This window comes from Gymnoscopelus microlampas (genome assembly GCF_963454915.1).
Source record: "Gymnoscopelus microlampas genome assembly, chromosome: 20".
Taxonomy (NCBI): domain Eukaryota; kingdom Metazoa; phylum Chordata; class Actinopteri; order Myctophiformes; family Myctophidae; genus Gymnoscopelus; species Gymnoscopelus microlampas.
This window is the reverse complement of record NC_139957.1, coordinates 9,009,295-9,025,143: the sequence shown is the minus strand read 5'-3', so window position 1 is coordinate 9,025,143 and position 15,849 is coordinate 9,009,295.

Sequence of the window (15,849 nt, the reverse complement as noted above, 5' to 3'; positions counted from 1 at the left end):
GACACATCACACATTGTTCTCTGCTGTGTTGCTTTTTCAATGTGCACGCTGTATAATTTTATTGAGGTATCTAAAGAGCACAAAGTATGTTTCTGACAGTAAGTATGGGTTGTTATGGCCAGACTGTCAATCATTACCAGGCTGACATCAGAAAAACAGTGATCAGAAAACAGCCTGTGATGTGTCTTTTATATTCCTGAACCCATTTATATAACAAAGATCGCAATTGTTCAGTGTTTGTTCGTAGAAACTGGCTGGGTGGAAAAAGTACTCAAATATTTTACTTTAAGTAAAAGTATCAATACTGCAATGTAGAAGTACTCTGTTACAGGTAAAAGTCCGGAATAAAAAATGTACTTGAGTAAAAGTACAAAAGTATTGGTATCAAAATGTACCAAAAGTAAAAGTACTAAAATGTTTGAAAATAGCAGATCTACAAGCTCACAACTGCGACGCGTTGTGAGCTTGTAGATCGTCTATTTTCAAATAGCCTAGGTATAAAATAGGGCTAAAGTGGTTAATGTATGTTTTATAATGTAATCATTTATATTTGCAAGTTACTAGTAGCTAAAGTTTTCAAATAATTGTAGTTGAGTAAAAGTACAATATTTGCCTTGAGATGTAATGGAGTAGAAGTAAAAGTATAGACAATTGGAAAAACTCCAGTAAAGTACTTGAAGTAAATGTAGTTAGGAAACTGGTTCAGCCGGCTGTTGACCGCAATGGGTGTATCCACAGATCCACAGAGATCAGTGTTGGGAAGTAACTAAAGTAATATGTAACTTAAAGTAATATTATTACCTTTTCCCAGTAACTAGTAACGTAACTAATTACTTTCACGTTTTGAGTAATAATATTACCTTTACTTTTTTTCAAAAAGTAACTTATTACTTTTTTTCACGAGCCTCGGTGGTACTCTGGGTTTGAGTGTGTTTATTTGATCCTGTGTTGTTTTTGGTCCATTGATATAATGGTAGACTGGTTGGGATCGAGTTGCTATGCAGGCTGCTTGCTGATCCGGTCTAGAGCGGATACGGAAACGTTGCGCACTTGTCTGTGTGAATTATTATCAGCTGCGGAAGGGCGGGCCGCCCTTAACACATCCACTGCCAGGCCCGTAGTCCTACGGGCCGTTAAATCCAACCGTTAACTGCCGTTCCCGTAGCCCGTAGTCCCGTAGTTTTCCCATGTTAAATCGTGCAGGTGCAGATTCCGGATTTTTTTTGCACTTCCGGTCTCGAAGTGGGCGGACCGGAAACGAAATAATACTGTTTCCGGTTTTTCTCCCGCCTCCGTTTCCTGTCTAGCGGTCAACTTTGGACGCCATTATCTCTGGCTTGTTGTTTTTCTCACCGCATCCACCATTTTAGCGTTTTCCTCTCGTTCTCCAGAATGCAGTGTCGGATCGCCGCACGGTTTTCAGCGTTTTGTTCGGTCGGGTCCCGTGTTTGTGTCGAACCAAATGAACGCGGATTTTAAACGGATTTAGCGGGGCCTATGACGGAATCAAAAAAACAAAAAAGGTAAGAAATTGCTTGGCACTACGATGGACGTTCTGAGATTAGCCGATGGCAGTCAATGTGTTAAACCGGATCAAACAGTGTTGCCATGTCTGCTTATTATAAGCGACTTGTTAACCGATGAAGACGCGCCGTAAGCTTGTAGGTCGGCTATTTTCTATATATATATATAATCCGGATCCAGTTCTTCAAATAGTAAAATCAACAGGAAGTTGACATTTTTATAAATAAAAAAAATCAGTACTGGGGTGGTGATGTTCTATATGCTCTGAATCAGCTTTGTTTGTGTCTGTTTATGTGCTAAAATAGTGACTTTGAGAGCTGTTTCACCGTACAATGTAAGTCAATGAGGAGAATATTTTGAATTATCAATTTCTAATCAATGGAGCAATTATTTTTGATTTGTTGTCCACCTTTGGAGTTACACCATGGCAAGGTAAATACACAACCCAAACCTCTACCAAAGTGGTCTTGCCCTTTAAATACATTTAAAATACTTGTTTCCATTGAGGTCCTTAGTATTCAATTCATAGTCGTCAAATGGTTTTCATTTAGTCTGTAAGTTATGAATTAATACACAGTAAAAGTCTTAGTGTTTATATAATTCAAATGAGTGTACAATGAGGATTTTACAATGTAGGCTGCAGAAAAGAGAAAAAAAACAACTACTAATGTTGAAAATGCAAAGTCAGACTTTTGGGGAGAAAGGATGCAATTACTGGGGGCGAGAAAAAAAAAGTAACTAAAGTAATAAGTAACTAAGTACTTTTGGCAGGGAGTAATAAGTAAAGTAACTACATTACTTTTTAAACAAGTAATATGTAATAAGTAATATATTACTATGTTTTAGTAACTATCCCAACACTGACAGAGATGCAAGTTGACGCTAGTTGTCGCAAGCCCTTGTTCCGGGTCCGGCCATTTCTGGCCGTTACTCAATGAAAAGCGGAACCCGGATATGCGCTTCAGATTTTTCCTATAACATGGGAGTGGATGGGACTTCCGATGACTTGTATCTTGTGTGAATGGAACAGAATGGAACAGAGCCTTCATTAGTATCATTAGCAAAACCTGTGAATGTCTTCACAATATGGCTGCTCTGCATAGGGTGCATGAGGTTGGAGGTCAAAAGGGGGTGGAGCCTGGAGCAAAACCAGCTAACTCCACCCCCCTTTGGTGGAGTTAGCTGGTTTAGCAGAAAGTGTGAGGATCCAATGGAGTTGGCTGGTTTTGTCAGAAGCACTTTTTAATACTTTTCATTCAATATTTTTTTAATCAACGCACAAACGTAAAGGGTGTTCAATAGCACTGATTTATGGAAAAATCGATTTAGCTGGTTTCTGCCGGACAGCAACGATATACAGACACATGTATTATTATCATCATTATATTTTTTATGGATGTGGTCTAAAAGTGTGAACATATTTTGCATTTCAGCTCTTTTTTAAGAAATTGTCCTCCTCTGTTTTTTGTTTTGTGTAGTTTTTTTTTTTTTTTACAAATGGAGCCCTGCTGATGTGTTGTACTTGGTGTGTACACACATCCAGCCACCCTCTCCACATGGACTCTGAGGTGAGCTATGTGCCATGTCTCCACATCCGTCCAGCTGGCAGCATCTGCACACATTAGTCCGACACTCTCCCTGATGTCAAATCCGCGATACGCCAGCACCTAGTCTCCAGGCTTGTTTATGACGGCAGCTGGCAGCTGCTACCCATGCCAAGCAAAGCCGCTTTGTTAACTCACCGACCCGAGTGCCATTGTTGTTGCTTCCAAAAGCTGGGAACATGAAAAATCGCACTCCATTAGCGATCTGTTTCCCACACCGGTCGTGAGAATGGTTATGGTGGTTGATAAGTCCATTCCACTGTGTTTTTATTTTTTTTAAAGAATAAGACTTTTTAAAGAAACACCACCGCAACATCTACCGCACTACTACTACTACTTTTACATATATCTTTTTTATTAATGTTATATTATCATTCAAATCTTAATGCCAATTATTTGGGGTCCCACTTGCAATATCCTCACAGACCACCAGTGGACCCTGGACCACAGGTTGAGAATCGTTGACCTATATATTATTCATATACAGCACATTGTTTAATGTCCTCAACCTATACATTTATATTATTGATAGATGAAACATGTCTAACATTGATTTGGGCTTGTTGATGATTGATACCCCCCACTCCCCAACATGTCCCAGAAGAATAATAGGCTCTATGCACAGCAGCCATATTGGGACTGAATTGGGCCCCTTCCTTAATTCCTTCACAGGTGTTACCAATAATACTAATTAAGGCTCCGTTCCATTTAGTGTGGCACAGTGGTTGTCTTATTTCCAAGGACCCCCATAACTCTGAGAGTGTACAAATGGAACCAAATGGACCCGCTTGTACACTCTCACTGTTACACATCACCCACCATAAGGGGCCATTTGGGAACTAGTGCTTCTAGTGAGCCAACATGCTCAATAATCAGAGCCTTCATTAGCATCATTGGTAACACCTGTGAAGGAAGTAAGAAGAGGCCCAATTGACTGTTTGAACTGGGTTCAAGCATTACATCATCATGATTCAACAGAGGAACTGAGAGCATTCCTACTGTACTGCCATTACATAGCCTAGCGTTATGTAGCCTAATTGTGAAATGAGAAATATTAGGGAGAGGAGGGCGGGAAACAGCCACACAATTACAGAAGAGGACTAACGTCTCAGCAAAGTCTTTTCTATAAAGCCAAGAAGGGTGCTGATGCTGCAGTTGAGACAAGTTATATGGTGAGTGAGTTAATTGCCAAAGCAGGAAAGCCATTCACCGAAGGGCAGTTTCTGAAGTTTCTGATATTCTATGTCCAGAAAAGAGCTTTTTCAACAATATCTTTCTATTGTCTGCCATAGTGGCAGAGCCGGTTAGCAATTTATCAAGTAGCATTGATGATCAGTTTACACAACAAAGCCAGAGTATTCACTGCATATACTCTGGCACTTGACAACAGCACAAACAGAACCGATAATGCTCAGCTTGCCATTTTCATCAGGGGTATTATTTACTAATTCAAAGTGACAGCAGACTTGCTGAGTTTGAGTCCAATGCACGGCAGCACCACAAGCAAGGATATATTTCAGTAGCTGTGCAACGTAATTGAGCAGGCTGGTTTTCCATGGCACATGGGACCAGTGGCGGAAAGTAACTAAGCACATATACTCGAGTACTGTACTTATGTACAATTGTGAGGTATTTTTTACTTAATATCGGAGTATTTCCAATGTTCAATACTTCTACTCCACTACATGTCAGAGGCAAATATTGTACTTTTTACTCCACCACAATTATTTGAACACATACACGTACACAAAAAAAAAAACATACATTAACCACTTCAGTCCTATATGTTGGCTGTTTTCAAACAATTTGTATACATTTTAAAACTTGTGAAATGTGACATTCTGCATAATGACTTTTGGTACTTTAAGTATATTTTGATGCCAATAGGCCTACTTTGATACTTACACTGAAGTAAATTTTGAATACCAGACTTTTACTTGTAACAGAGTATTTCTACATTGCAGTATTGATACTTGTACTTAAGTAACACATGTGAGTACTTCTTCTATCACTGGAAGTGACAGAGGACTTGGTTTGAGTTTGAGTCCAACGCACGGCCGCACCACAATCCGAAGATACATTTCAGTAGCGGCGCAACGTGATTGAGCAAGCTGCTTTTCCATGGAACATGGAACAATAAGGCTCAAAAATAATGAAAATGCAGATCCAGCAGTTGTTCTGCACTGGGTTTTACCCCAACATGCACCGAGTAGCAAATGCTTGAAATATGAACATGTCATGTATACCGTATGTTGTCCTGACATGTATCGATTACATCGGGCCCAGGAGTTTGCGGCACATCCAGTTACGGGCCTTTTTTAGAAGAAAATGAGTCAACATATTGATGTACTTTACTGAGGTGGGCTGAGATGGCTCAACGGGAGACATGACCTGAAGTGCATGTTTTAACCCTGTTTTAAGACCGGGAACACATGTGTGTAGCCACTTTATCCATATTTCATACTTTGGCTATTCAAAAATAGCAGCTTGTAGATCTGCTATTTTTGAGAAATCATGTTTTTTTTGCAAATCTTTGAATATATATATTTTTCAAGCGAACATTTGTTACTCAAATCTTTGCTTCTGGGGGGTCCCTGGAACAAAATATTTTGAGGTGAAGTAGGGGTGTGCCGATATATCGTCCCGCGATATATCGCGATACGTTTTCGCGACGATATGTATCGTTTTGGAAAAAAAATATATCGTTTTTGAAAAAAAAAATTTTTTTTTTTTTTTTTTTTTTTTTTTTTTTACAATCATAATAATCAGGCATGCAAACGGCCCCGAAGTAAAAAGAGTGACAACATGTTTTTTTTCGGGTCAGGTGTCATACTATTTGGATTCAAAACGGCTATTGTAGCTGAAAAGCTACAAGTTTGCATGTCTGAATAATGCAAAAACAGAATTATTTGTTTGCATTTTCTTTTTTTCTCCTCCATATATTTTCATAATAAAAAAAAGTTCCGTGGTCAGCTCATCGCAGCAGCTTTGATTTCTATTATTATTTCAAAAGATACATGAACCAAATAAGCCCTATTTTACACTTAACTCATTCAATGCCATGCTCATTTTTGAATTTTGTGCCACCATTCAAATTCATTGTAAAAAAAAAAGTGCTTAGGAAGCGAGATACAGCCTTTTTAAGTTATAGGTTAAACAAGGAGTGGATGGAGCAGCAAATCTTCAAATCATCATATCTTGGGTTCTGAACATGTTTAAAAAAAAAAAAAAAAAAAAAAACTTTTATTTTTATTTTTATTTTTTGTTTTAGTTTTTTTTTCATGACGTCTTTGACGCCTTTTGGCGCTCAGGGCGTCAGGCCACATGACTTCTTTGACGTCTTTTGGCACTCAATGAGTTAAGCAACGCATCACATCTCTGGACACTGTGAGCTTGTAGATCTGTTTTTTTATGTGACCTTTGTTTTTGTTTTAATTACTTTTACTTGGTACAGTAAGTAGCCTATATTTTGATGCTAATACTTTTGCACCTACTTATTGTGACAGTGTTTTTATAGTGTGGTATTGGTACTTTTACGTATGTAAAACGTCTGAGTACTTCTTCCACCACTGCCAAAAGCTAAATTCAGGGGCACAGGGAGAAGCAGACATGACTGTTCAATTTCAGAGAAAATGACCTCCATTCCTTCCCAGAGCTGTCCAAAGTGTTCAGTCGGGTAACGTGCCTTTTTCGTGAGAAACTTTTCTCGACAATGAACTTTAACCCAATTTGACCGGGAAAGAATCTGTGTCTTTTTTAGATTTTTTTGGGCTATTCAAAAACAGCAGATCTACAAGCTGGTAGCGCGGCACCGAGTGCCGCGCTACCAGCTTGTAGATCTGCTGTTTTTGAAAAATAGTGAAAATTTGAGCAAATCTTTGAATATAATATAATTAAAGCAAACATTCTTAACTCAAATCTTTGCTTCTGCGGGAAATCTACAAATGTCTTCTAAATCCTATTTTTTTTTGGAAAAAAAAAAGTTGCTCAGTGGTTCTTTGTTTTGTTGCTCAGTGGACTTTTTCATGTCAAGGACCCCCAAAATTATATGAATTTTGGCCGCCGACCCCCATCTCAAAATATTTTGTTCCAGGGAGTTAAAAATGTGTGCTACAGAAAAAAAGACATTCAAAGATTTGCACACATTTTCACGATTTTTCAAATAAATTGCAGATATACAAGCTCATAGCGCGGCGAGCTTGTATATCTGCTATTTTTGAATAGCCCAAATAAATCTTAAAATGACACAGATGCCTTCCCGGTCTGAAAGGGTTAATAAATGCAAGTACAGGTCCAGGCTTAGTGCCGCCCGTCTTGAAGCTGCACTCGGGGGTTCCAAATGTGACCTCCATCAGAGCAAAAATGTGACTGAGCTGCAGGCAGAGGCACTGCCGGGTGTCTGGCGAAGAAATAGAATGAAGTACAAATGTATTCAGGGACTGGGAGTGCATTTCGTCGCTGTCTAGGTGGAAACCTTGTATGTCCAAAACTGTAACTTTTCTAGGTAATCTCTCAAGTCTCGAGACAGATTCGGCTAACAGCAGAGTCTGTCCCTCTGTCGGCAACACCGCCTTAAACATGTAATGATGTTGTTAGCGGGAATACACACACACACACACACACACACACACACACACACACACACACACACACACACACACACACACACACACACACATATAAATTAATATGTGTGTGTATATATATATATATATTAGGGTTGTCCGATATTGGCTTTTTTACCGATAACCGATATACCGATATTGTCCAACTCTTAATTACCGATACCGATATCAACCGATACCGATATATGCGGGGATTATTGTGATTAGGGTAAGCTCAAATTTCATATCACACACACCATATACAGTAAGAACTCCTGTAGCTTATTTATAAAGCAAAAAAAAAAAAAAAAAACGATACCGATATTTTCCCGATATCAATTTTTATGCTAATATCGGCCGATAATATCGGGAGGCCGATAATATCGGACATCCCTAATATATATATAATATCTCTGCTGTCCAGCAGAAACCAGCTAACTCCAAAATGTTCATTTTTCAGGAAATGAAAAAAAGTTTGGTTCATCATTGATAAGAACAGCTGAATGGACCTCCAAGCTCACAATGAGGTTGGAGGTCAAAAGGGGTGGATCCTGGAGTCAGCTAAACCAGCTAACTCCACCCCCCTTTGGTGGAGTTAGCTGGTTTAGCAGAAAGTTTGAGGATCCAATGGAGTTAGATGGTTTTGTCAGAAGCACTTTTTAATACTTTTCATTGGTTCAATATTTTTTTTTACCAACACACTGACGTAAAGGGTGTTCAATAGCACTGATTTATGGGGAAAAAATGCAAAAGCGGAAAAATGCAGTTGGCTGGTTTCTGCCGGACAGCAACGATATGAAACTATGCAAACTATATGACGCGTCACGACTTTGTCGATCTGCTATTTTCCTGCGAAAGCTTTCCCCACAATAACAGAAAAAATAAAAGACAGTAGAACCCTGAGGGACTCCGGTCAACCATATATAGTTTTAAGCGGTTAACCAGTTCAACCTGGCATCCCTATTTTGGACATGTCGTTACAGCATAAGCGACCTTTTAGATCGGCTATCTTCGTGCGACGCCAAGTAAAAAACTTTCTTCACCTTCAAATGTCGAGCGCTTCACCCTATAAAATAGAAATGGCCCGTTGCTCGTTTGGGTTTGGGGGTGAATTTTACAGACACAGCGTTCCTTTACACCCTTTTGGACAATAGCCCACTACCTCATTCTGTGAGCTTAACCCATTAAGACCGGGAAAGCATCTGTCATTTTAGATTTGAACCACTTTGACCATCATCTTATACTTTGTCTATTAAAAAATAGCCGATATACAAGCTCATAGCGCGGCGCTCGGTGCCGCGCTATGAGCTTGTAGATCTGCTATTTTTGAATAGCCAAATAAATATAAAAATGACACAGATGCGTTCGCGGTCTTAATGGGTTAATAAACTCTTGACATTGCCCTCCTCTTGAACTATGCATGCAGGACATTTTGAGCATTTGTGAGACACCACAATTATTAATGTCCCCAGCACTACTTGAAGCACTGCTGGAGGTGCCTCAAAATAATCTGAAAACTATCAACATCCGTTATTCCTTCTAGCATAATGCCTTTTCTTCAATCAGGTAAAATGCCTGATTTACTACTTAGTTGCGTGCCGGTATTGTTGCACACACAAAAAAATAGCTGATCTGCAAGCTTAAAATGTGACACGTTGCGATGCGTGGTGTGAGCCTGTAGATTGGCTATTTTTGCCGTGGGACACAATAGGCAACCTCATAGTGTTTTTGAACATTCACATTCCACAATACGACTATACTGTGTTTTAAATGTCTCAGCAGAGAGTAACCCCTCGGGCTTGAATCTTTTGTTCCCTTAACCCATTGAGACCTGGAACTGTGTCATTTTTAGATTTGAGCTAAAAAGCATTATTTTACACTTTGGGCTATTCAAAAATAGCAGATATACAAGCTCATAGCGCGGCACCGAGTGCCGCGCTATGAGCTTGTAGATCTGCTATTTTTGAAAAATCGTGAAAATGTGTGCAAATATTTGAATATATATATATTTTTAAGCGAACATTTTTAACTCAAATGTTTGCTTCTGGGGGTCCCTGGAACAAAATATTTTGATGGGGGTCCGCGGCCAAATATATATCATTTTGGGGGTCCTTGACATGAAAAAGATTGAGAACCACTGATATAGAAACATACGTTTTTCAGAAAACTGTTGAGATTTAGGAGACATGTAGAATCGGCTTCAGGTCTCAATGGGTTAAAAATGCGAATAAAATGGGAGAGACATTTTCAAGCCTTCTAAAAAGCTAAAGGACAGTATGTAGTAAAAATGTGTTTTACTTTTAATATCTGAATACAATACTATATGGACACTTTCCCCCATTTTGTCATTTCGGGGTGCCAGAAATGTTTTCTTCACCAAGAGATAAGACACTCTCTACAAACCTCTTTATTTAACATTCTGCATTATGTGTTGTCTCAAAGTCTCATCTGTTTAGAGAAACAGTCGGCCTTTACAGTGTGTCAGCTACAAGCATTAGCCTATGGAAACCCAAATAAATTGTGTGTGTGTGTGTGTGTGTGTGTGTGTGTGTGTGTGTGTGTGTGTGTGTGTGTGTGTGTGTGTGTGTGTGTGTGTGTGTGTGTGTGTGTGTGTGTGTGTGTGTGTGTGTGTGTGTGTGTGTGTGTGTGTGTGTGTGTGTGTGTGTGTGTGTCACAAATTGTTGAACCAATCAGCGGCAAACCTTTTATGCATGCTACCAGTAGGCGTTTTTTTTCAGGCTGAAACCTTGCCCAGATGGAGTGTTTCATCTTACATTATATCATCTCATCTGATGTCAGACAGGCCAGCCAGATCCATATTGTATTAGGTCAGTCATTTACGTCAGTAATTCAAAATCCATCCTTGTCCTGATAACGTAATGATGGGGCACGGTTAGGATATTCATGTGTTTGGCCCTTAACAGCATATGGCCCCCAATGAAAAATGGTTGCATTAACATAATCAATCATGTAAATTAGCTTTTAGAAAACCGTATGTGCTGTATGTTGTATATTGAAATATAAAGAAACCACAAACATGCATGTTTTCATCATTGGGCAGAAATGAATCGTCATAAAGTAGTTGTATAACACTAGCCTGATTATCAGACTGAAGCTGCGTGGAGCTTCAGTCTGACATTGGCTCCAGTGTAGGCGATTACAAGGGGGAGGTGATTAGAATTTCCCTAAACCAATTACAAGGGATCCCCATCACCACCTCTGACTCTCATTGGACGGTACTTTTTGTACCGAATAAATCCTAGGCTCACATTACAACACCAGACCAAGAGGGGCAGTCCACTCAGAGAGTGGGCGGGGTCTATGGTCTGGAACCAGGCTAGTATAACACATCACATCTTGTATGCCTGCCTGTGCATTTAACAACTTAAACCCTGTACTTCATTGACCGGGGTCTCCCAGGGGTCTGCATTTGGCCGCCTCCTGTTTTTCTACACCAACTCTCTCAGCCGAAAATAGCTGACACGCTCGCAACACTCTGCAACGAGACACGTTGTGTGAGCTTGTACATGAGCTATTTTTTTGCTGAGTGTTGGACAATTTCCGCCGAATGTTCGCTTATGACTTAGCCCAGAATGGGGTTGCTATAGGGTTCACGTGGTTAACCCGTTAATACCTGGAACGCATCCGTGTCACTTTAGATTTCTTTGGCTATTCAAAAAATAGCAGATCTACAAGCTCGTAGCGCGGCACCGAGTGCCGCGCTACGAGCTTGTAGATCTGCAATTTTCGAAAAATCGCGAACAAATATTTTTTTTATTTTTTTCAAAAAAATGTTTTTTTTTAAATAATTGCCTCAGGTCTTAATGGGTTAAGTGAGTATAAGCAGTTCACAGCAGGACGACTCCTGTCATTCACATGGCAAAGCATCCACATTTTGGCCTGCTACTTGACAGTGGGATGAACTGAGTCTTCTGGTGGGCTTATACGAGAGTATTAAAGTCAGGTGTATTGCTGTATAGCAGGGGTTGGCAACCTTAGGCACGGGTGCCAACATTGGCAGGTGATGACTGGCACACTGGCATAAGTGTGAGAGATGATTTTTCTTTTAAAATAAATGTATATATTTAAATGTAGTCAATAAAATTAAGTCCCCTCACATTTGTATACAAATTACCTCCTGCGCATATAATATAATCATTTATATCTGCAAAGTAACTAGTAACTAAAGTTTTCAAGTAATTGTAGTGGAGTAGAAGTAAAAGTATTGACAATTGGCAATACTCACTAAAGTAAAAAATACGTAATAATGTTACTTAAAGGACGACTTCACCACTTTTCAACATATCTTCATATAATAGGTCCTCACTAATGCTCATGATAAAATGGTACCATTTTTTTCTCATCAGTTTTCTCAATCAGTCTGTGTCTCAGAGGAGGGCTGTAGACAGTTCAGAAACCCGTCTACCAGTGACATCATCGATGGGGAATCCAAGCTAATAGAAACTGCAGGCTTTGTATTCATGGAAAGTTGCAATGCAATAATAGATCCCATTGTTCTCGCCTAAATAAAAATCTGAATACATTTTTTAAAATCTTTTTTGAAAAAAAAAATCCTGCCTAACGATGATGTCACTGGTAGACGGGTTTCTGAGACACAGACCAAGTAGAAAAAAATGGTATCATTTTATCATGAGCATTAGTGAGGACCTATTATATGAAGATCTGTTGAAAAGTGGTGAAGTCGTCCTTTAAGTACAGTACTTGAGTAAATGTACTTAGTTACTTTACACCAATGCCCTCCGCCATTCCCCCCCCCCCCCCCCCATTCCTCTACTGAAGCCTTTGTCACCTACTTTGATAAGAAGGAAGGTTGATATCAAAAGCTCCATCTTCCAGCTTCCCACTAATCAACCTATCTCGTCCTCGAGCTTCCATTCCATTGCTGCTGACCTACTCCTCCTATTCATTGCCACCATTATCAACTCATCCATAACAACCAGCGGTGTGTCCCCATCTAACTTCAGGTCAGCCAGATTAATGCTGCTCCTCCTTCAGAAACCAACCCTCGACCATCAATAACTACGTATCACTCCCTTCTTTCCAAAACACTTGAACCAACCAGTCAGGATTTAAAACCGCCCGTTTGACTGAAACGGCACTCCAAGCAATCAAAGAGGCACTCCACGCCACTTAGACTGACTCCCACTCATCCCCCACCATTCTTCTTGACCTATCTGCAGCAATTTAACCTATTAAGAGTTTTCAATTCTACAAAATGTCTTCTAAATCGACAGTTTTTTGAAAAAAACAAACTATGTTGCTGTCAGTGGTTCTCAAATGTTTCATGTCAAGGACCCCAAAATGTATATGTATTTGGCCGCAGACCCCCATCTCAAAATATGTTGTTCCAGGGACCGCCAGAAGCAACGATTTGAGTTACAAATGTTTGCTTTAAAAATATATATATTCAAAGATTTGCACACATTTTCTAGATTTTTCAAAAAATAGCAGATCTACAAGCTTGCAGCGCGGCACTCGGTGCCGCGCTGCGAGCTTGTAGATCTGCTATTTTTGAATAGCCAAAGTGTAAAAATAATGCTTTTAAGTTCAATCTAAAAATGACACACAGATGCGTTCCCGGTCTTGAAGGGTTAATACAAGTCAACCACCCCGTACGTACCCTCTCGGCCTTATCTATCGACATCTTGATGACTCCTGCTCAGAACTGCAAAGAACCTCAAGAGTGATCCAAGACGGTCAAATGTCCTTCAAGCCACACATTACAGTAATCACTCTCACCTGTAGGTTTGCAGTTTGTAACATCCAGAATCAGGCCCTTCAGCACTAAAGGCTCAGTCTGCTTCGGCTTCAGACATCTCCAGACTAGACCGGTGGTTCTCAACCTTTTCAGGCCGTGAGTGAGAGCCCCCAAAATAATCACATTTGAACTGGGGATCCCCCAGCTAAATATTGTGGGAAAATAGCAGATCTACAAGCTCACAGCGAGGTGTTGTGCGCTTGGAGATCGTCTATTTTCCAAATGTGTTGCCTCTTTCTTATATTATTTGACAATTTGGCCAATGTTTGACCAGTTTTTGTAGTATAGTTTGTTGATTACTTTCAATGCTGTATTGTGTTTGTTTTTTGTATTAAAACTTAACCTTAAATTGTCACTTCACTGTCACCTGGGGACCCCCCCACCCCCCCAAAAACATTAAGAAATCATGTGGGGAACCCCCTAGGGGTCCCGACCCACAGGTTGAGAACCACTGGACTAGACTACTGCAACTCTTTGCTGGTCTGCCTACAGTACCTGCTCTCTCAGAAAATGCCACAGCATGCCTGGTCTTCAACCTCCCAATATATGTTTTTTTCATGTCTCCACTTCTGTGTTCACTCCACTGGCTCCAGGTTGCTTCTCACATCCAATTCAAAACGCAGTTGATTATAAGGCTTGCTAGCTTAGTTAGTTGGTACTATAGCAAGTTTTAAGCACTCTTATATTTCAAACGGCTTTGTGTTATAAAGGTTATTATTATAATAACATTAGAACTGGCAGAGGATGATGCATTCTCTGATTTGCACAAGCGTGAACAGTCACTCTGGTTGTAAATGCTGTTCTGTATTATTATGTTTAAAACTGCTGAATTCTGACTGTGGTTGTGCTGTCAAGCAACGCTAAAGCAAAGCTACTCCACTTTGAAGTCTCCCGACTGTCTGACCCAAATCACAGGGAACAAATCCTTCCCAAAAGCCGCTTCAGTCCATTTATTTTTATTCTTGCTGGACGATAAGAGCCTTTCCCCCAGGTGGAAGCCTTGGAAAGAGGCCAGCGAATCTGTCCCGCAGTCCTGTGACAGCCAGCCCGAGAAGCCAGTGACCTATCCCAGATGGGACATTGGCCGTGACAGTGATGACCAAGCACTGCAGCGTGGAAACGAGCCGAAATCAATGACCTCCCCTCTTTAAATTATGATCACTCAGGACTTTATTAATCTGCTCCTTGCCATGGAAATCAATACGACCTCTCAGCGGGGATTCTAGTCAGTGTCCATTAAATCTACGAAGTAGAAAAAGTATGGCATTAATGTTCTTACTACAAGTGAGACGCGGAGTTAGCGATTGTGTTGTCCCAATCTTTGTAATTTGCCAAGCTGAAAGGCCGTGGGCCTCGCTGCAGTAGCAGCGATGGTAATGGAAGAAACTAAATTAATCCATTAAGACCGTGAACGCATCTGTGTCACTTTAAGATTTTTTTGGCTATTCAAAAAATAGCAGATATACAAGCTCAGAGCGCGGCACCGAGTGCCGTGCTCTGAGCTTGTAGATCTGCTTTTTAAAAAAAAAATAGTTTCAAACATTTGTGCAAATCTTTGAATATATATTCTACAAACCTTTTTTGGGGAAAAAACCTACGTTGCAATATCAGTGGTGCTCCACCCTTTTCATGTCAAGGACTCCCAAAATTATATTTATTTGGCCGCGGACCCCCATCTCAAAATATGTTGTTCCAGGGACCCCCAGAAGCACAGATCGGAGTAAAAAAACATAGCACATTTTCACGATTTTTGAATAGCCAAAGAAATAAAAAAATGACACAGATGCGTTCCCGGCCTCAATGGGTTAAATGCAGGAATTAATATCTTCTGTGTTGATAAACCGCGGGCGAAAACGCAGCGGGGCTGAACACACAAAGCCTAGCGGGTATATATTCAAGTGTTTGATCTTTTGTCGTGACGCGTTGTGCAGAGGAGCCCCGGTTCACGACCCCTGATTGAGTCATGATCCATCATCATCCACTCTCCAGACAAACCGGGGACTCGCGCCGAAGCGAGGCAATTACGTCGAACGGCAGACGGCGGCGACGGAAGAGTGGTGGGAGACCGCGCTAGCAAACAATTAGTAACCCGTAACCTTGGGGAGTAGGGTGCGGGGGGGGGGGGGGGGGGCAAGGGTTCTGTGCGATACTGTTCGACAGTGTCTACTTGTCCTGACAAGTGTGAGAGCCGAGGGGGGGCGCCTGGAGAGCAGAAGCTATCCCCCTAATAGATGAGAGTACGTCAGCAGATGATGCGGGTTCTGGAAATGATCTTCTCTATATTATCTATCTATATCATCGCATCTGCTTCATTTTAAGATTTTCTTTGGCTATTCAA